The sequence below is a fragment of the Pteropus vampyrus genome, unplaced genomic scaffold (genome assembly GCF_000151845.1).
Source record: "Pteropus vampyrus isolate Shadow unplaced genomic scaffold, Pvam_2.0 Scaffold44, whole genome shotgun sequence".
NCBI lineage: Eukaryota > Metazoa > Chordata > Mammalia > Chiroptera > Pteropodidae > Pteropus > Pteropus vampyrus.
Window position 1 is genome coordinate 9,651,853 of NW_011888825.1, and position 20,989 is coordinate 9,672,841.

The 20,989-nt window shown below is 42.0% G+C and overlaps 1 protein-coding gene and 1 pseudogene across 8 annotated transcripts in view; one reads left to right on the forward strand and one right to left on the reverse strand.

The window, feature by feature from the left end:
* Positions 1-20,989, forward strand: part of TOM1L2 (target of myb1 like 2 membrane trafficking protein) — a 125,906-nt gene that overhangs the window by 43,039 nt on the left and 61,878 nt on the right. The gene's annotated exons all lie outside the window — the stretch shown is intronic.
* LOC105291341 lies at positions 3,745-6,641 on the reverse strand (annotated as a pseudogene).

Genomic DNA, 20,989 nt, shown 5'->3' on the forward strand with positions numbered 1-20,989 from the left:
TTGGCGGCACCTGAGAGTGGTTATGCTGCAAAAAGAAGCCAGTTGCTATTAGTGCTGGGCTTGGGGCCACTTAGCAAGAGATACAGGGTATGCCAAGGCCAGCTGCTGCTTGTTTGGGGTTGTGAACCTTTGAGAGATTTTAGAAAAGTCTGCAATGCAGGTTCAGGCTGGCTGCTTGTGTGTACTAGACTTTGAAAGAAGTTTGGGCAGGGTGCATGAATTGGGTGGGGGTAAGATCTAAGGGAATCACCAGGGTGGAGCAAGAGTGGTGTTAGCCAGGTTGATGGAGATTCAGATTTGGCTCCCACCTGCACTTGCAGACTATGTGTGTTCCTCAGTAAAGGAACAATGGTGCCTGCCAGCATTTTAGTCCAGGAGAGAGCTGCCTCTTCAGCCCTCACCCTGAATCCAAACAATTCAATTCTTCCCCATTAGTCCCTGGTGCTTTTCAAATTGCTGTCCCTTCTCTGGAGCTTAGGGCAAGTGTTTGTGAGTGAGTCTGTGCTGTGACCCTTTAAAAGGACACCTGGGTCTACAGAAGCCCTTTGTTTCACCAGATAGAATCCCTGATAGTTTTCATAGCCAGGTGTTATGGGGACCCCTCTTCCAGGCACTGATGGCCCAGGCTGAGGAGCCTGGAGTGGAGCTGGAACCTCTGCAATGATAATATCCTTCTTGATTCTTAACTACCAAACATGGGTGTGAGACTGTATTTTGCATCTTTTCCTCTCTTACCAGTCTCGATGTGGCTTCTTTTTTACATCCTTAGCTATAGGAGTTCTGTTCAGCTAGTCTTCAGGTGGTTCACAAGGGTAGTTATTCTATAATTTAGTTGTAATTTTGATGTGGTCATGGGAAGTGAGCATAGCATTTACCTACTCTTGACCTGAGGCAGCTTCGTTTTAGAAGAAGCTCAGCCAAAGCTGTTTATTGAAAGCAGGCCATAAGCATTTGCTAGAGTGAAAAAGATGAGTAAAGAATAGAGTCTTTGGTATAAAGTTACGTCCCCAGACCCGACTCACAGTTCAGCTGCCTCCCCAAAATTAACAGCATCCAGCTTGTAGATCTTGCCTATTAATACATTTATTAGCTTGCTTATTTGATAGCCACATAGGCTTCCTGAAGTAAGTGCAGGCAGGAGTTTGCCAAAAATGTACTCTGGTTGGAAAAAGTTTTCTTGATAGTTGGCTGCTTGCCATGCTGCAAGGTCTTGTGCATTTTGGTTCCTCTCAGAGGGTGACTTTGTATGCAGTGCACATGGCACCCTGAGTTCCAGCCTAATTGCTATGTGCGGGGTAGCTGAGTACAGTATGGTGGCTGAGTAATGAACCCACATTTCTCTTTGCAGCTTCTCAATTAGGAAATCACAGGGACCTTGAGCCTGCGTTTCATTTGAGAGTGTTTTCCTCTGCTAAATCTGGATGGTTTCAGATTTTAAAAATGCTGCCTTTGTAGCTGGCAGCCTTGTCATGGTGCCCTACATACATGGTTATGCCTTTGCTTTAGCTGAAGTCCTCCTTAGTTGCCATTTAATTTTACACAAAGACCAGATAAGATATGGCATAAGGTTGGATGAGCTGACCTACCAGAAGCCTTCCAAAAATTATTATACGATTCCTGATGACAAATGTATAGGTCAACAAATTTTTTTTTAATTATAAACTGGTTTTATGTATTTTGTAGAAAATTTTGGAAAGTTACCCTCCTTTTCAACAAAGCCAAAATGAAATAAGATGTAATTACTCTCACCTCTAAGCTATTTACCACTGTTATCATATTGGGATTAGCTTTCCAGGCTTTTCTTTTTTGCATAGGTGTATACTTTTTAATATAAAAATATGTACTATTTTTATCTTGATTTTTTCCCTCCACTTCAATGTGATGAACACTTGCCCACCAACACATTCTTTTCGCTTAGCCAGTAGCCAAATATGTCTGCAGAGTGCAAGCAAGCCATTCTAGGCAGTATGTCACCTTGTGGGATAATGCTGTCATCTCAATTAGAGTCTTATGGCTTCAGGTTTTGGGGCCCAAATCACATTCTTTAAATATTGTCATAGGTAGCAAATCATCATCTTTTGAAGTGTAGCTTTGATTTTTAAAACAAGCCAATAATTTTTCATACCCCAGAGTCATATGCTGACGAGACCAAACTTGAGATGTGGCTATAGCAAATACGATTAAGTTTTTCTAGGTAACTTGTAGTTGATTGGACAACTATAATGGCTCCACTAGGCTGAACACTTGAAAGCCAGATGTAACTGCTGCATGAGCATTATAAGTGTGGCACTGGTCCTCAAACCTTAGGGACTGAGGAGAACATCAGAATCTGCTGAGAAGCTTGATAAAAATGCCCATGAGGCCCAGATTAATAAGGGTACGGGGGAGAGAAGGTCTAAGGGGGCATGAACTTATCTGTAATTGTAGTAGACACTGCTCATTTCCTATCCAATACCTGTGCCTCATTTCTCCTTAATTTTGTTTGGGGCGGCTATGTGCCCAGCTAAAAAATTCTCTTACACAATCTCCCTTGTAGCTAGGAGTGACCATAGGACACAGTTCTGGCCTATGAGATGGAGGCATAAGCCACTAGGGAGAGCACCTCTTCATAAATAAAATGGCAAAACCCTTTGGTCCTTGTGCCTTCTTCCCGCCTGTTTCATGGACTCTGTCTGCTGAAGCAGCGTTCCAGTTATAGGGATAGAAGCCACAGGCCAATGATGACAGAGCAAGACAACAAGATCCTGGATCCTTCATGTAATCCTTGAGCGGCTGTTCCAATTCTGCACTGCCTGCCTTTAGCATTCTTCTTGTTCCATGAGAAAAATAACCCATCTGTTTAAGTGACTGTTAGGTTTTTTAATTGCTTGCAGCTGAATGCAATCATAACTGATAAGGCAATGTTTTAATATTTTACAAGGGGGAAATGTATTTACATATTGTGTAATTAAAAATGAAAAATAATTTAAATCCACACAGATTTCTGGGCCCCACATCAGACTCACTGAAACAAAATCTTTGGGGATGGGACTCACCCCAAAGTATTTTAAACAAACTCTCCAGATGATTCTAATGCACAATAAAACGTGAGAATCATTTCCATATACATTAATATTATTATCCCTGTTTTATATATGAGAACATGAGGCCCAAGTAGGTTAAACAACTTTACTCAACATCTCTAAGTGATATTTGCATCCAATACTGTCTAGTTCCAAAGTACACCCCGCACCCTCCCACCCCAAGGAGGCCTGGCTTTTCCTCCCACAACACAGCCATGCTACTTCTGAAGGGAACTCCAAAATAGAAGATTCAAAACTGTTTTGGCACAGGTTTACATCACTGTCCAGGGACAGCATCACTGCAATGCATGTATCCCTAAGAAATGAAGAGATCTATGTTTTCTGGCATGTTTGTTAAAAAGCGGGTTCATAAGTTCTTGGTCTTGTCTTCTGCTTTTGAAACAAAAGTAGGGTTTTGTTTGTTTGTTTGTTTGTTGGCTTTTTAAAATCGCTTTATTAACTTCACAGTATGTAATGAGCATCTTTCCATGCAATAGGTAAAACTCTCCTGCTGACAGAAACTTACATATTCAGTCAAAACACAGCATTTTATTAGAAGCTGGTAATAGGAGACCCATGAGGAAAAGTAACACCAAAAGGTTTACAACGAAGGTACATCATAAACATGGAAGTCTAGGAAGCAGGTGTGTCTTCCTATTAACTTCAGGGAAAACATCAGCATTCAAGGCATATGGCAAAACTCATCATGATAGTCCTAGTGAGGGGGTCAGTGCTAACTGCCTGCAGACTATGACTCAACTGCTTTTCCCTCAGCTCTTGCATGAGTTGTTTCATCTCCTCCCCAAGCCTTTCCATACTCTTCTCTCCCATCCTTGCTTGTGGCTCTCCAAGCCTCTGAATCATATCCCGTCTATACTGCAGGATGGGTTGCCTAACACGGAACCGCCTACGATTTCCTCTAAGCACAGTATTCACCAGCTTCCAAAGGGAGGGCCAAGGGCTCTCCTTTATTAGCATCTTGCTTCTTTTCGTCCTTTTTTTCATTTTCCTTGTTGGCATTTTCCATGTTGAGATTTTTTTCTGCTTGTTCCTCTTTGGATGCTCTTGCTCCTAGGAGACAAGAGAAGGAACTGGGCCTGTCTTTGCTGTCACCTCCTCCCACTTCTCAGTGAGTACAACACTGGGGGACACTTGGACCACAGACCTGCTCCTCTTCTGCTCCCACCTCCTACTCCTGGGGCTGCCTCTGGCCTGCATGCCCTCAGGACTACAGGGACCTGATACGGAGAAGGGAACAATTAAAAGCTGTGAAACAAAAGTTCTTCGAAATTAGTTTTTTTCATAGACTTTCTAGGGTTAAGTCACTTAAGAATTACTAGAACATCTCACCCATGAAAGGTGATTATGGTTGTTTTATGAGTATGGAAGACATATAGCTCATAAGTGCTAAAGTAGTCTCCTGTGAGTTATTAGAACTCTGCAGTATTCATGTTATACCAAATTAGCCATCAAGGGCTGATAGATTTTATCTGTAGTTCACAAAGGCATTGGTCAGTGCTATATATTCATAACAATTAAATACACACCAGCTTGCCTAGAATAGGATCTTTGGGTAAGGTGGCCACCTCAGGTTGTAATGATGTGATTTGCGTGGGTATTTGGAGACCTGTATGATAAGATTAACTTTCTGTGGGGAAGGGGATCTTTACTGTGTGAAATAGGAGGTCAGTGTACTTGAGACCCTCAAGGGGCTGGCAGGATTGCCTTGATAAAGTGTGGCCTGGGAGTTAGGAGTTCTGTGTGCCAGACCGGGGTCTGGCATGAAGCCACTGCATATCAGGATCTCTTACGTAAATCCACATAGTCAGACTTTCGGACTTCACTCTGTTATTGCGGTCCTCCTGTGTGTAAAGCATTCTGAGAGATACTTTACTAAATTGCCTTCAAGGAGCTCCTTTTCTTGTGGGGGAGAGAAGACAGATATCCAAGTCTCTATAATAGCAGATATTGCCACTCCTATTTCTCCTGAGGGTTGTTATGTGTCTGGTCCTGGGCCAGGCCTTTAAAGATGTTTACTTAATTCTTACAAAAGCTTTGCAAGGTATAAGTATTATTATTACTGTTATTTATATGTAGAAACTGAGGGTCTGAAAGATTTCGTTACTTGCTCAGGGTCACATAGCCAGTAAACAGCAGAATCAAGTTTGAGTTCAGGTCAGCCTGACTCCAAATATCCTGAACCTCTGTGTGATTTTGCCTCCATGGTGCTCAGCCCTGGTGTGTGGCAGGGACTTGGAAAGTATGGTAGAAGGAGACCTCTTTTGAATGGGAGAATTGAGGAAATCTTTGTAGAAGAGGCAGTATATTTAAAGAGTTTAGGGTAATTAAAGATAAGTATGAGAAGGCTGGAGTATGCTCTGAGAATAAGGAGGACTCTGGTTAGATTGAAATGTGTATTTCCTCGTGAGGATGGAGAAGGGCAGGAAGAAGGAAATGAAGCTGGGAAAGTAACTGAGACATTGTGAAGGGTACTCAATGTTGGGCTAAGTTATAGGAAGAACATTTTGCATTTTATGTAAAACTGTTTGAAGATGTTATCTATTGTGCTGTTCATTATTCCTTAATATAAGAACGACCGCAATAAATTCATCTTAAAACTTAGCCTCAGGAAAAAAAATTTCTCCCCCTCCTAGTGCGATGTCTTTTAGTCTGCTTTTAATCAGAAAGCGAGGACTGTGGAACTCATTGTCTTTTCCTCTTTGCCAAGGCTACTGTGAAGCCCAGGCTTGATTTAATGTCCAATTGTACTAACTATCTTATCGCCCTGGTTCTCAGTAAAAAAAATTTCACCTCTTATTTCGTGTATTTTCTAGTCTACCTTTTACTTTATTTTATTTGCCTTGGGTACAAATTATTATTAAAAACTTCCATAAATTCCTTTTGGAAGTAGGTAGGATATCTTTTAAATACATTTTACTGCTTTATAGAAGAAACTTTGACTCTTGCACTACCATAGGGAGAGGCAATAAGGGGCTGGAACAGGGCAGTGATATGATCAAAGCTTTTTTTTGGCATATTGATGAACTGCTTGCAAGAGACTGCTGGGAAGGGCATTTTATCTCTTGAATAAGGGATGGAATTAGTTTCTGGGAATCCCTGGAGTTGTGGAAGGGCCTGCCAGGTGTGCGTCTGCTATGGGGGCTCTCTGAAGCCCTCCTCACTCCTACTAAGTTTGAAATCATGTCCTTCACATGCCCAGACTACCTTTTCTTTCATTTTCACAGTGGTCTCTGATTTGGTCATTTTCTAGGACCACCTAGACCACTTTTTTTGGCTCTTACCAGGAAAATGGACTAAAGTTTCTAAGTCAGCAATTCTCTATATCCCACTTTCTGGATTATTTAATGCAACCCTCAATAAAATGACTCTGCATGATGAGTAGACTGTCAGCATCCCAGACCAACAAGAAGAAGCTGCCTCATGGTCTGATGGTCTTGAGGATGTCAAACTTGGCGGTCCCGCTTCTGAAGACCCAGAGCAGGGTGTCTTCGGGAGGGTGCACTTGCCTCCCTCTGCGTACTCAAACATGGGCTCTGTTTCTATGCTGGTAGTCTTCATGAATTCACGGGGTCCTCCCCTGAGAGCCACTGCATATCATTTTCTGTTGGCACCTCACATATTGCAGCTGCATTGCTGCTGTGAAAATTCATGTTGTTTTTAGCTTTTAAAGTATTCTTATTAATAGCAGCAACTAAAGCACCCGAGATGTTCTAGGGTAAGAATAGTATCTGACACAGGTCAGGGGTTCATGGAGAACCTTTTGAAAGTGTGTGCAGAATTGTGTGTGTGTGCACTTTTCTGGAAAGGTCTTGCTGGGTTCTCAAAAGGAATATATTCCTCCTTTAACATTTTATCCAAAAGGAGTTAAGAACCATTCCTCTAAAAAATGACCTTCTCTGGCTTTCTTTCTGATATTCTTGAATATCCATACCAAACCACTTCCTGCAAAGCCTGCTGCTCAAAGCAGCTCTAAGCAGCAGGGACACAGAGACATCCAGAGATCCAAACATCCAGTATGGGAGATCAGCACTGGAGGATGGTAGCACTGGCTGTGCAGCCACCTGCAGAAGCCCTTTAAACTCAAGTGCAGTTTCCAGTGTGGATGGGCAGTTCTTGTCTTCCCAGCTCGGAGCTGTCCAGCTTTTATGTTTCCCAGCTGCACTCTTTGTTCTTGCCCTTTACCGCTATGCCAGCCACTGAGAGCAGCCATGCAGTGTTTTTCCCTTTCAAGTGGCCGAGTAAAGGCCCATTCTCCAAGCTGTACTTGGGGAATATCTCCAGACTTGGTATTAGGAACCATAGCAATAACAAGCTCCCAAAACAAAATTAGATTTTTCTGTGGTCCAGTGAGAATCTGGACTGGAAGTCGTTTGATTTTATTTTGCCTTGCTCTCTTCCCAAGCCCACGATTGCAAAAACACTTTGTGAATCAGAAATGGAAGCATTGTTCTCTGGTAATCACTGAGGAATGTCTTTCCTGAATGGCTGCAGTGGGTATGAATAGCTCTACAGAAAAAAGCAAAACAAAACCTAAGACATTGACGACAGCTATTTATATTCTATTTTGTTTAACAAGCTTTTGTTGAATACCTACTATGTGCTGGTAGAATTCTTATCCGTCTGAGAAGGCCGGTTCATGAAGAGCTATTACACTGCAGTAGGGGCTGTAGGAGAATCAGCAATCAAGGACTGTGGGTCCCAGAAGAGCATAATTAATTCAGCTGGTATATGCATGCGCACGCAAGGGCGGTCAGGGCCTCGCTGAGAGGAGGCAGTGTAGCTGAGAGTTAAAGGAAGAATGTAGTCTCCTGTGTTCTCTTTTGACCCTTTTCATTATGTAAGCATGCATTTTTTACCTTGTGGTGATTGGTATGCACATAATGTTTTATGCTGCCAGTTTTTTACTTAGCATTCCTATACCAATTCCCACCTAGTGATTTGGCCAAAGTATTTATCATTTTTTAAAGCCATAGAGCTTTTTTTTTTTTTTTTTTTTGCCATCAATGAGCCCTGGTTGCTTAGCCATCCTCTCATTTGTTGGGCTCAACAGAATTTTTCCCAAATACACATCTTTGCTCTCCCCTTCCACCTAACTTATTTCCTTAGGAGCATACTACCGGGTCAAAGTTATGAATGGTTTTACTCCTTTCCTACTGAATGCCTTTTTTCTTTTTATTATGGAAAATATCAAACATAATCAAAAGGAGAAAGATTGCTGTGATGAACTCTCATTTTTTATCAGCGAGTTTCAACAATTATCCAAACTCATGGCAGCTTTAGTTCATCTACGGTGCCATGCACTTCTATCCTAGTTTATTTTTTAATAAACCCCAGACATCATATAATTTCATCTATAAATATCCAAGTGTGTATTTCTAAAGGATAAGGAATCCTTTAAAAAGTATAACCACAGCTTCATTATCACATCTAAAAAATTAATTGTAATTCTTAATATGATAAAATATCTAGTCATCTAACTAAAGTTTAAGATTTCCAGTGTTTTCTGTGGCCATCCTCAGGAGGCTGGTTGTTTGTACCATTGTGTTCTCTAGGGATGGTTTCATTAGCACATCATCCCTAGGTTGGGAATTCTTTACAGAGAAGGGTGCTCTACCTGCAGGTCCTGGCCTCAGAGAGGGAAGGAGAGAGGGAGGACTCTATCTGGGGCCTCTGCTACTTGCCCTCTGTGGTTTATGCTGCAGGAGGTAGTGGATACTGTCCACTCATTACTCAGATTTCCTTGGGTAAACCTGGCTGTGCCAGTATATCCACACACTGTTTGACTTGGTGCAACATATGGAAAATATCACACTCCTCCCTTTTGATTCCACTTCATTGAAGAATGAAGTATCATGATGCTGTTTCTTCAGTGCTGAAGAAGCTGGATAGAAACTATGGTTTTTCTACAGTAAAAATACCAAGATGCTAGGAAAATGTGCATTCCCACTGGATTTTAATAATCTTATTTGCATGTTTACCTTGGCAAGTTTTGTTTGGTATTGTTCAAGGTGGCCCAGCTAGAACTACTGTTTAAAGTCACATTGTCATTAATAAGTTATACAACCTGCGTATGATAAGTCTATTAGCTCCAAATATTGTACAAGTAGAAATATATGCTTGTGTTGGGTCTCTTTTTCCTATTTAAATATGGTTGCATTTAAATGTAATCTCCCTGTTTGCTCTTGCTGTTGATATTCCTAATCTTTCTGTTGATGGATAGGAGTAAATTCCCAGATGATTCACAACTCTGTTGTTTGTGGCTTTGGAATGCAAATCACATATGTATATTACATCTGCATCTCCCCCTGCGGCAGCCTGGACTGGCTCTCAGTTTAGTCCTCTTTGATTAGCTGGCTACTCTATCAGGTGGCAAAAAAACAAATCATGGGTGTAACCCACACCAGGACAAGGAGGAGTTAATAGTAAAGCCTGGTTAGGATAAAAATGCATTTTCAAAGATATTGGGGTTAGAAGGCTTTCATCCTTATGGAAAATAGTCTTTATAGTCAAAAGGTTTACTTATGTTCAGTACAGCCTTATGGCCTATGCCTAGCTATTTTTGATGAAAGAATTAAATAACTGGATTTTAGCTTTGATTTTGAGTTTTATATTTTATTCCTGGTTTTTATAATATAATATACCCTTTCCTTCTTAATAAAACAATAACAAATTTTTAAGGATTTGCCTCTAAAACAAATACTTCGACACATTGATTATTTTCACTTTTTTATATTTCTCTTCCAGGTATTATCCATATGCATCCTTTTTTTTAAAAAAAAAAAGACAGTTTTAGGTCTTGTTTGTTTTTACATCATTACAAAATGTTTCTATATGTTTTAATAATGATAATTTATAATGGCTATATAATATTCAGTTGAGTTGATATCTATACCATAATTTACTTAGGCATCACTTTTCTATTTCATATTTGAGAAGTTTTAAGAATTTTAAATAATACTATATTGAACATGTATATAGTTTTTCCCCTTTTTTAAATAGCTTTATTGAGATGTAATTCATCCATTTAAAGTGTAGTATATTCACGGAGTTATGCAACCATCACTACAGTCAATTTTAGAACATTTTTATCACCCCATACTCATTAGCAATCACCTGACCCTAGGCAACCACTAATCTACTTTGTCTCTATAGATTTGTCTAATCTGGACATTTTCTATCAATAGAATCATAAACCTGTGATCTTTTTTTCCCATTTAAAATATTGTGATAAAATATACATAACAAAAATTACCATTTTAGCTATTTTTAAGTGTATAGTTCAGTGGCATTAAGTACATCCAAAAGTTGTACAACCATCACCACTATCCACCTCTGGAACTTTTTCGTCTTCCCAAACTGAAATTCCTCACCCATTCAACACTAATTCCCAATTCTCTTCCCCCAGCCCCTGTCAAGACGCTTCTACTTTCTGTCACTATGAATCTGACTACTTTGTATACCTAGCATAAGTACAGTCATACAGTACTTGTCCTTTTGTGTTTGGCTGGTTTCACTTGGCATATGTTTTCAAAGTTCATCCATGTTGCCACATGTGTCAGAATTTCACTCCTTTTTATTGCCAAATACTATTCCATTGTATGGATGTACCATATTTTGTTTATCTATTCATTAGTTGATGGACATTTGGTTGTTTCAACTTTTTCGCTATTAGAATAATGCTGCTACAAGCATTCGTGTACAAGTTTTTGTGTGGACATATGTTTTCATGTCTCTTCGGTATGTATACCTGTGAATGGAATTGCCGGGTTGGGTAATTTTTTTCTTAGCAAGAATTTTTTAAGCTGAGTTCCAAAGAAATTATTAAGTTAAAGGATAAGAACCTTTTATGGCATGACATTTGATATCTATTGCCCAAGTTGTTTTTTCAAAGGGTTCTTAATGTATGCTACCTTCAATAATGCAATGTTCTGGTTTCACTGTAACCCTCCCAGCAGTGGGTATTATTATTATTTTTTTAAGTATTAAGAATAAGAATTTAACTTTGTTGTTTTAACGTGGGTGTTTTTTATTATTATTTGCTATTCTTTCTAAGACTTGGCCTCTGGATGGGAAAACCAGCTAATATTTGAGTCTTACTCTGATGGGCTGCTTTTGACTGCTCCCCACAAATGCCTTTGAATACTACAAAGGCTATGATGGTGGCAAGGAGAGTGTTTCTCTTTACCTAGTTCTGAAAGACAGATCTTGGCAGGAGTTAGTCAAAGCACTCTGGCTTTGCTGAGCACAGCAGGTATGAGCCCTGGGGAACTTTTGGAATGTTTTCTCCAGGCTTGGAATTTTATAATTGCTCTTTGAGGCAGAAAGGAGACCTTCTTTTTTAGACTGGTTCATGGTGATGCCTGTGATCCCTGGCTGGTCTGGTAGGCTGATTGGTGCCTGATAAACAGCCCGGTGATGGTCTCGTCTGCCCACACTCTAGGAGGGACTTAGGGTAGCCTCTGCATTCTCTGTCTGAAGGCTGTTGTAAAAGCCTTGGAGACAGTCATCTTCCCTTTTGCCTTCCCCACGTGAATTCAGTCTTTCTGGAGGCCCAGTCCACATATGCATGTGTCAAGAATTGTAGTTCATATTTATTGCACACTCACCATGTGCCAGATTTCCTGTTTTGTGCTTTATAGCACTAATTCATTTTATCTTTTTAACCATTCTGTTGAGGAGATATGACCATTTTGCCTATTTTATAGATGACTAAACTGAAATTCAGAGGTTAAGAAATCTGCCCAGGGTCAAATGACCTAGGACTGACCCCTAGTGCATCAAATTCAAAACCATGCCCTTGACCAAGTGCTGTCCTGTCTCCCCTTTTCACTGAGCACCTTTGATAACCTGCCCCTGCTTCCTGCTTGTCGTCTCTGCACTCCAGTACAGCCCTCACGCTGTTGCCAGAGTGATCTGTCTCAAACATAAATACTGTTGTCACTCCTGTTGGAAAGCCCCTTCCATTGGCTCCTGCAGAAAACCCGACTCCTTACAGAAAATGAAAGGACTCTCCCCAGCTGGCCTCCTCTCACTGCTTCCCTTCACCATACCCTAGCATTTCCATCTCAGCCCTGGCAGGCCCTCAGATCTCTGCTTAGCCAGTTCCTACTGCCTGTGAGGCTCCTCTCCTCCTCCTCCAAATTGCTGCTCTTCCATTTTACCGGGTCCTTCCTTAGCTTTTATAAACCCTTCCCCTCCCTCTCTTCAGCATGATTAACTATTCCTCTGTCATCTGTTGGCCCTTGAGTCTTTTTTTTTTTTTTTTTTTTACCGTACACTCCTACTATAACACTCATCACATTGTGTACTAGCTGCTTGTTTGCAGTTCTCCTGCCTGGGACCTCCTTAAGGGCAGAGCTCCGTTTTGCTTATTTTTCTGTTCCACCCTAGCACAATGCCTGGCAGGGGCGGCGTCTCAGTTAAAGTTTTAAACTGAACTGAGAAGCCTTTGGATGGCCTTTCCTGTTTCCCCACCCCAAGCACTGGCATTCAAGTCTCCTCTGAGTATGTATGTCTCTGTAATCAGGAGCTGCTGGAACAAGGGCTGGTGCTAGGGCAGTGCACAGTTAAATTTGTAGACACACCTCATCTCTTCTCTCAGAGTGCACATGAGCAAGGTGAACAGCCTCCAAAGAGGCACTCTGGGGAAAGAAGAAAATTGGCAGCATAACCACTTTGCTTTAATGCAGCTCTAACCTGAGCATGAGCTCCCAGGGGACCTTTTATCTTCCCAGTCAACTGGCCCACCTACCTGGCTGTTAGAGAGCAACCGCTGGGTTGGGACAACCCACTGGCACCATTCTCCTGGCCTGGGCCTGGCTCATGCAGGGGCCCCTCCTCCTCCAGGTGCCCATTGTCATCCCAGCCCTAAATCTGTGTCTCTCCCCAACTCCTCTCTCACATACTTATTTACTCCACACATAAAATATTCCATTAAGTACAAAAATGGGAATACATCAAACAAGTGGCTCTGCTTGTAGAGAACACACCCCAAATGCATTTTAAATTCGTGGATTCCCCTCAAGGGAATTCCAGTTAAAAAAGGACTTGGATCAGCAGCCTCGGGCCTGTGTGGCTAACAAGCTTCTATTTTCTCTGTTGTTTGGCTGTCCTGAAGGGCTTCTTTGTTTGGGGAGTGGGAGGATGTGGTGTCCTAATTTGGCTGGGTGGAATTGTGGCTCACACAGAACTGCCCTGTGGAACTGAGTGCTCCAGACCAGAGAATAAGTTAAGTAGTGATTTTGTGAGTTTGTTGGTCTTTAAAGAAAATAGAAAATTAAAAAGAGGGGAGGTCAAGAAGCTGCCAGTGGAGAGTGAGCAGCAACACTATGTTATTCCCTTCTCCCCCCACACGCCTTATTTCCAGAGGTCCAGGAAATGTGACATCTGTTTTGAGTAACTTATGGGGAATCTTCTTACTAGATGGTCTCTGAGATGTTGGCTTTTTGACATTTATATTCCTCAAGAAATTGTGCTGTGGCTGTTTCTTCATCTTGCAGGTAGGCCAACTCCTTTGGGGGCTTCATTCCAGAATGGAAGCCCCTGTGCTTCTGAGAATGGAGCTCTCTGGCTCAGAAACCCAGAAATCAGAAAAGCTGGAGATATTTGCAAGATCCGAGGGCATTGAATCTGCTGGGCATAGCTCATGGGTGGCTATTTACCTGTAGGTGGCAGTGGTGACACAGGAATGCTTAAGGCGGGAGCTGAGGGGAGTGCTGGCAGAACCCTTTTCAGAAAAGCTGTAGTAATAATAAAACTAATAGTGATGATTATGGCCTGTGAAGCAATGTTACTCTGTGTTAGTGGCTTTGTCAAGTGCTTTATGTGTGTTATTGAATTTACTCTCACAACTGTGTGTAAGAAAAGTGCTATTATTAGTGCATTTTACAGATGACAGAAAGGCTTAGAGAGGTCAAGTTACTGGCCTGGGGTCGTACAATAATTGGCAGAACTAGGACCAACCAAAGTCTGAGTTCAAACCCCCCTGCTCATACTTTCCACTGTGATGCCCATTTCTCCTGCTTCTGAGTCCAAAAGGAAAATGCAGAGACAGCTAGGAACCCGTTTCTGATCTCACCAGACTGCCCAATGCCTGTTACCCAGGGGCTTCAGAGGGCTTACACTCATCATTTCACTTCTAAAAGAGCTCTTGTCAGCATAAGGTTGGGCACTTCTGAGGAAATGAAGATGTCCTGCCTTCATGCAGCTTCAAGTTTAGATGTGGAATATACTCATGGCTCATTAAGCCAAAAAGGTTGGAAGAACCTCTCAGAACAAGCTTAGTCCTAGCATGGACTATACTTTCAGGTACCGATGCCTATCAGAAGGCATCACTTAGGGATGGTATCAAAGGAGGCTCTGGAGAAGAGATAGGATTGGAACTAAGCATGGGCAGGTAGGCTGGAGTGAAGGCTTTCCAACCAGAAAGAAGTCTGAGGTTATTTCCTCAGGTCTAGAAACAGAGAGACAGGCCCCTTGGCCTGCAGAGTCTTCCAGATCCTGACACGGTTCCCGCTTTCACCTTCCATCAGATAACCTATTTTTCTGTAGAATAAGGACTCAGATACATCTTTTCTTCAGCTTTGTTTACTTTCACAGTGTATGATGAGCTTTTGTAAAAGTATACGTAAGCCTAGGGATACCTACTTTCATCACTTCTATTCAACACGGTATTGGAAGTTCTAGCCAGAGCAATTAAGGAGGAAAAAAGAAAGAAATGGCATCCAAATGGGAAAGGAAGGAGTAAAATTATCTTTGTTTGTTGGTGACATGACCTTATATGTAGAAAACCCTAAACATTTTATGGGGGAAAAAAAAACTGTTAGAACTAATAAATCCAGCAAAATTGCAAGATACAAAATCAACACTCAAAAATCAGCTGTGTTTGTATAAACTAACAATGAACAATCCAAAAAGGAAATTAAGAAAACAATTCCAATAGCATCTAAAAGAATAAAATCCCTAGGAATTAACCAAGGAGGTAAAAGACTTATATACCGAAAGCTACAACACATTGCTGAAAGAAATTAAAGAAGACATAAATAAATGGAAAGACATCCCATATTTTTGGATTGGAAGACTTATTATTTTTAAGATGACAATACTACTCACAGTGATTTATAGATTCAATGCAATCCCAATCCAAGTCCCACCAACGTTTTTTTGCAGAAATAGAAAAAGCCATTCTAAAATTCACATGGAATCTCAAGAGACTCCAAATAGCCAAAACAACCTTGAAAAAGGACAAAGTTGGAGGACTCACACTTCCTGATTTCAAAACTTACAGTAATCAAAATAGTGTGGTATTGGCATAAGGACAGACATATAAACTAATGGAATGGAATAAAGAGCTTGGAAACAAACTCTCCTGTATATGGTCAATTGATTTTTAAGAAGGATGCCAAGACCATTCAAGCAGAAAAGGATAGTCTTTTCAACAAATGGTTCTGGGAAAGCTGCATATCCACATGCAAAAGAATGAAGTTGGACGCTTACCTTAAAATGGTAAATTTTATGTATATTTTACCACAGAATCACAAAAAAAAAAAAAAGAAAAAAAAGCCAACATTCTATCAGAGTATAGTGGGGAAGTATGAGTATGGGGGGACAGGTTGGTATTAGACATTGTTTGGGCTGTTACCTCATTTGACAGGAAACCTACGGCCCAAGAAGAAAAGGGGATAAATAATTCAAGAGCTTGGGATTGTCAGTGGCAGAGCCAGAACTAGAACCAGGGTCATTTGATCTCCCTATCCTCCTCTTGGCCGTGAGCTCCTTGAGGGCTGGAACTAGGTCTGTCTTGCCTTCTACTCTGTCCCCAGTGTCCAGCACTTGGTAGCCATGTAGTTCATTTGTGTCTTTTGGATGACTGTGTGGGCATTCCTTCCCCTAAGTTAGGGTTCTCAGTCCCTGCTGCACGTTAAACCACCTGGGGAGCTTGTAGAGCCTCTCAGTACCTGGGCTTTGTGCCCCAGAGGTTCTGATTGGAAGGTATGAGGTGGGATCCAGGGAAGGATATTTTTTAAAGGCTTTCTGGTGATTCTAACTTGCAGTCAAGGTTGAGAACCACTGCTCTATATCATGCCTTCCTCCAATACTCTCCAGCTGGGAGTGAGGGGCAGAAGCTTAGTAGATTTCTCTGGAACTTCACACAGTCTCTGGCTGGTTCATTCTGGCTTCTCCTGTTGTCCTGTGTGCTCTGCTTACAGAGGCATGTCACAATGTGTGTGTGGGAGTTGCCATTAATTTCCTCCCAGCTACTCGGCACCAGGGCACAGGTATCAAAGCCATTGTTCTCCTCTCTTCTAGATCAGGCTAGACTGTATCATGACCAACTGCCTATCTGCCTCTCCAGTTATACTGACCTCTTAAGTCAGGGTCTTAACCATCTCACTCTCTTCAGCTCCAGGGATAATGCATGGCACATCTCACCTCAGACCCATGAGTAAATGTCATGGGGACCATGGGGTTTTATTTCACCTTAAAGTTACAGGGAAAGCTGCCTCACTACGCTGTAGGCTGGTCAGATTGTGTTTTGTGTACCTTCTTCTGGGCCTGTTTTCTTCCCTTTAAGAGGAGTGAGGGAGGAGTAGGGACTGCTGTCATAGGAAAGGACATCCTATAAAGTAGGGATGTGTATTTGGAATTCATTCTCTTGTCTCCACAGTGGAAGAGAAGCAGCTGCAATTAACAGTCTTGAAGCATGTTAGGAATCTGAAGCAATAGGCAATAATGGTTTTGTGTAGAATGTTGGGGTTGATTTTTCCTTCCACCTGATGGATAGATGAGAACCCGCCTCACTAGCATATAGTAATCCAGAAGGTTCATCTCACATTATTGGCGCATGATATCAGATGAGCTTCCTGCCCATCCAAACCCTTTTTTCTTTTTTCTCCACATCTGGCACAAAGTAACCCTGAATGCCATTGCTTTGTGCCAGCACCTCTGGGCTCCTACCCACAGCTTTGATGGCTGGAGAGGTAGATAATTTGGCTACCTTGTCTCCATTCTCACGAAAGGGATGTTACTGAATGCAAAATGCTAAAATCAGCCCTCTTTTGCCTTCTGGTGCTGGCTGCTTCTGAAGTCACTATATTTAACATCAAAGTGTAAAAAGCAGCAGCCAAGAAACCAAGCCATGGGGTTGTAAAGCTCCTCCCATCAGGACTGCCTAGGATTTCAGACTGGGAGCAGGCGAGGGGTGGGGGTGCAGAAAAACCATACCGGAGAGAGCACTATCACTACTGTCAGGGATGAGGCTTCAGGGCATCCTGGCCCTCATCCTACACCAGGCTGGAGGCAACTATTCTAAGTGGAGAAAATGTCATGGCAACAGCATCAAGATGACATACTCTCTTGCACTGAATGTTTAATGGGAATCGTGTCTCCCTCTGCCCAGCTTTGCTCTACCCTGCTCAGCCCTACCCAGCCCTTTGCAGCCCTGCTCTGCTGAGCTCTGCTCAGCCCTGCCCATTCCTGTTCTACCCCTGACCAACAGCATATCACCAAGACCTCTGAGAGTTCAGCCCTTTGCAACCAGGGTCACTGGTGTTTTAACCTTTATCCATCCCAAGAGCTGGTTGGTAGGAACGACTTGCCTCATTGCTCCCTGGAATATTGTGTTTCTGCCGTTGCACCAGGATTTATTTTAGGTTTTGACAATTACATGACCAAATAAATGAGATTAAAGTTTGTTTCCTCTGGCCTGGGGACAGGACCAAGTGAGGGAGCCCTTACTGAGTGGCTGCAGTTCCAGGAGCAATCAGATACAACTTTGTTCCCATTGCTGGGAATTGTTTTATGAGGAGAGAAAAATAAGAACTGGTTTGAACTCCTTCGTCGGTCTTACTTCCCTCATCTGTTTTAGCAGAGCCAAATATCCACAGTTGTGTTTGTGTGGCATTTCCAGAAGAATGAAAGGAAAGAAGCATTCTTTTGGGGTTGGTTCTTTATAATCAAAACAAGTATATATCTTGTAGCTTGAAAACTCAGAATCGCAATAATTGAATAGAATGCGCTGACCCGGAGATAAGTTATCATGCCTTTGAACCTCTTCCTGGTATTCTTAGAGGAAGGGAGAGGGTGAATATAAGGTTAATGGATTCTGCTGCTAAACTGAACTTAGAAATGAGGTTTCATTGATTTAATATTTCCTCTATTAAGCCTCCCAAGACAGTGTCCCTTGTGGCCCTACCTGCCGCGGTCCAGCCACGACAGGATCCAGGGGGCCCCGAAGGTGGGCAAGGCGTCGGCGCGGGAGACAGTCGACTACACAACTCAGAGGCGGTGTGACACTGTTCTGTTTTATTGTGATTTGAGTACAACTTTTATACTTTTTATTTTGGCATTTGATTATACTTTGTAGTTAAGGTAGCAGGGAGTTAAATTTCTGTGGTTAGGCGAAGCAGAAAAATCTTATAGAGTATATTATTATTAATGTTCATGATTAACTAGTACATTTTTCTCTCAATCATTAGAACAGAACTACCTGAAGGAACAATCTAAACTTTTAATTCTTATATCTATTACGTAAGATACAGTTTGATTTAAGTAAAGGTGATAGATAGATGTATTCATAACAGCAAGCATTGGCTTGTGGGCAGACATTGTTCTTCTTTCTGCCTGAAGAAGTCTTTTAAATGCTATTTGATTTATGCTATATCTAAAGTTCAAGCTGAACCTTTCTCATAGCTGTTCAAAAGTTTCCTTGGTGCAGTATTGAGGAAAATATTTATAAAAATCAGTTTTACAAAGCTGCTTTCATAAGCTAAGTTTCTGTTCCTTTGTTTTTTAAGCACCAAGGAGGTCCTGACCTAGCCAGCCTTTCTATGAAACTTAAACTACTATAAGGCACATGAATTCCATCTTTATTCACTATACGTATACTATCTTTATTATAAGCTCCTATATAAGGCAAAGGAAGATCAGGCAATCTTTTCATACTATTAGCCCCCCTAGGTGGATACCAGAGTTTTCTATTTATCCACTAGGCCACAAAAGGAGGCCCTTCCATAGTAGGCACAGGCTTATGAGTAAATTTCTTATCCTTTACTAATTTTTCTACGAACTGCATGGGAACAGGAGTATAAACTGGTTCTAGTAATTCAGCTTGTTATAATTTATTCATAACATCTTTAAGAGACGCATCAAAAGAAATTTCCCTTAATAATTGTTCAAATAAAGGGTTTACGCATTCTGGACACATCAGGGTGACTAGAGCTGATTCCATACGTGGGGAATTTACTATGTTTTCCTCAGAGCCAATTTTGAGGAAATCCATTTGTACAGCGTTTACACTTACTAGAATTTGTGCTACCCAAATTCCCCCTATTAATAGGATCGTTTCTAAGAAACCAATTATCCCTAAACACATGCCACGTCCTCATTCTTGACGATGCATTCCTTGAAGCCTCTGTCCCCATCTCCGGACCTTGTCACGCAGTAGGGTAGAAAGAGGACGCAGCACCTACCAAAATGCAATCTCAGTACTTTCTTTCCATTGAGAGTCTATGCTGCAGCTTTAGCTGTGACTGGGACAGATAAATGCAGGATGGCCCTTTTGGCCAGCTGGCCTCTCCCCTTGCTGGCTTAGAAGGGTAGCAAGCCAAAGTCCTGCAGGCAGAGCTGCTTTATTAGGATTGGCCTCCTCCTGAGGAGACTGCTGAACTTGTGATCGCAGATACTCCCTTGCTGTGTGTGACGCTAGAAGTGAGTCACCTCATCTGGATGTGGACACCTTGAAGCGGGAAAGGGCTGTTCAGAGACATTGTGGCAAGTTGAGGAGGGGACTGGAGGCACAGATCATTTCATCTACACACCTACCTGCTCAGGAACCTTGCTGCAGCCTCCCAGACAGTTGGGGCCTCACCTGCCTCTGGACGAAGCCCTCGGGGGAAGGCAGCACACTGTTACCTATTGCTAGATACTGTCCCCTGCCTCCCCTGTCAGCCTTCCTGTAGCCTCTTTTTTTCTCTAGGCTAGATTGGTGCTTCGAGCTATTCTTCCTGGGTGCCTACTCCTACATTTACCCTTCCTACCCTGTCTGCCCCCACCCCCGTCACCCCCCATGGCTCTCATTTACCCTATAAGCCCAGCAGTGCTATTTACTGGCTTTGTGATGTGGCCTCTCTTTCACATGCATACAGTGGGTGGGGGAAGGGAACGGTGTCTCTGGGGCCTGTCTCTGATGTGGCTTCTTATCCTTTCTCTCTCTCACCGCACATGCACTTAACTCCTCTTGTAAGTAGACATCAAATACTGCTTCTGTCCCTGCCAGACTGGCACCATCTGTAGACCTGGGTTAAGGTTCCACAAATCTTGGAGCCTTCCCAGTGCCCTGCCCAGTCCACTGCATGCATGGCATTCGTCTGAGGCAGATCACCATTTGTGGGTGGGTTTGCTTCTATGAGTTAAAGAGTCTTTGGGTGCCAAGGTGATGAATAAAGAGTGAAACTTGGGGATATGTATTTTTTGGTAAAAATTAAAACAATGAGGCTTTTTAATGCAAGCTGAAGGCTGTTGCATGAGCAGTAGCTATATTGTTGGAGTATGTTGTCACTGCTTGTAAGTACAACCTTTGAGTGTGTGAGTTCTAGTATGTTATGTAAAAAACAAGTGTCACTTCTCCATAGCTACATCCAGTAAAACAAGGACACTTGCAGCATGTACAGAGATCATCTGTTTTATTATTTGAGTATCAGTGTGAGTAGCCCTCTCATGAATTGTATAGTTAGGATAGGGCAGGTTTAGAATTCATCTAAGATAGCAACTTCAAATCCAAACTCTGCCTTTGCTAGCAGCTGGGGCAGTATCGGGCAAATGCCTAGGCTCCAGAGAGACCTGAAATTGAATGTCCGTACCACCAATTCAATTATGTGATCCTGGCCAAGTACCCAACCTTCCAGAAC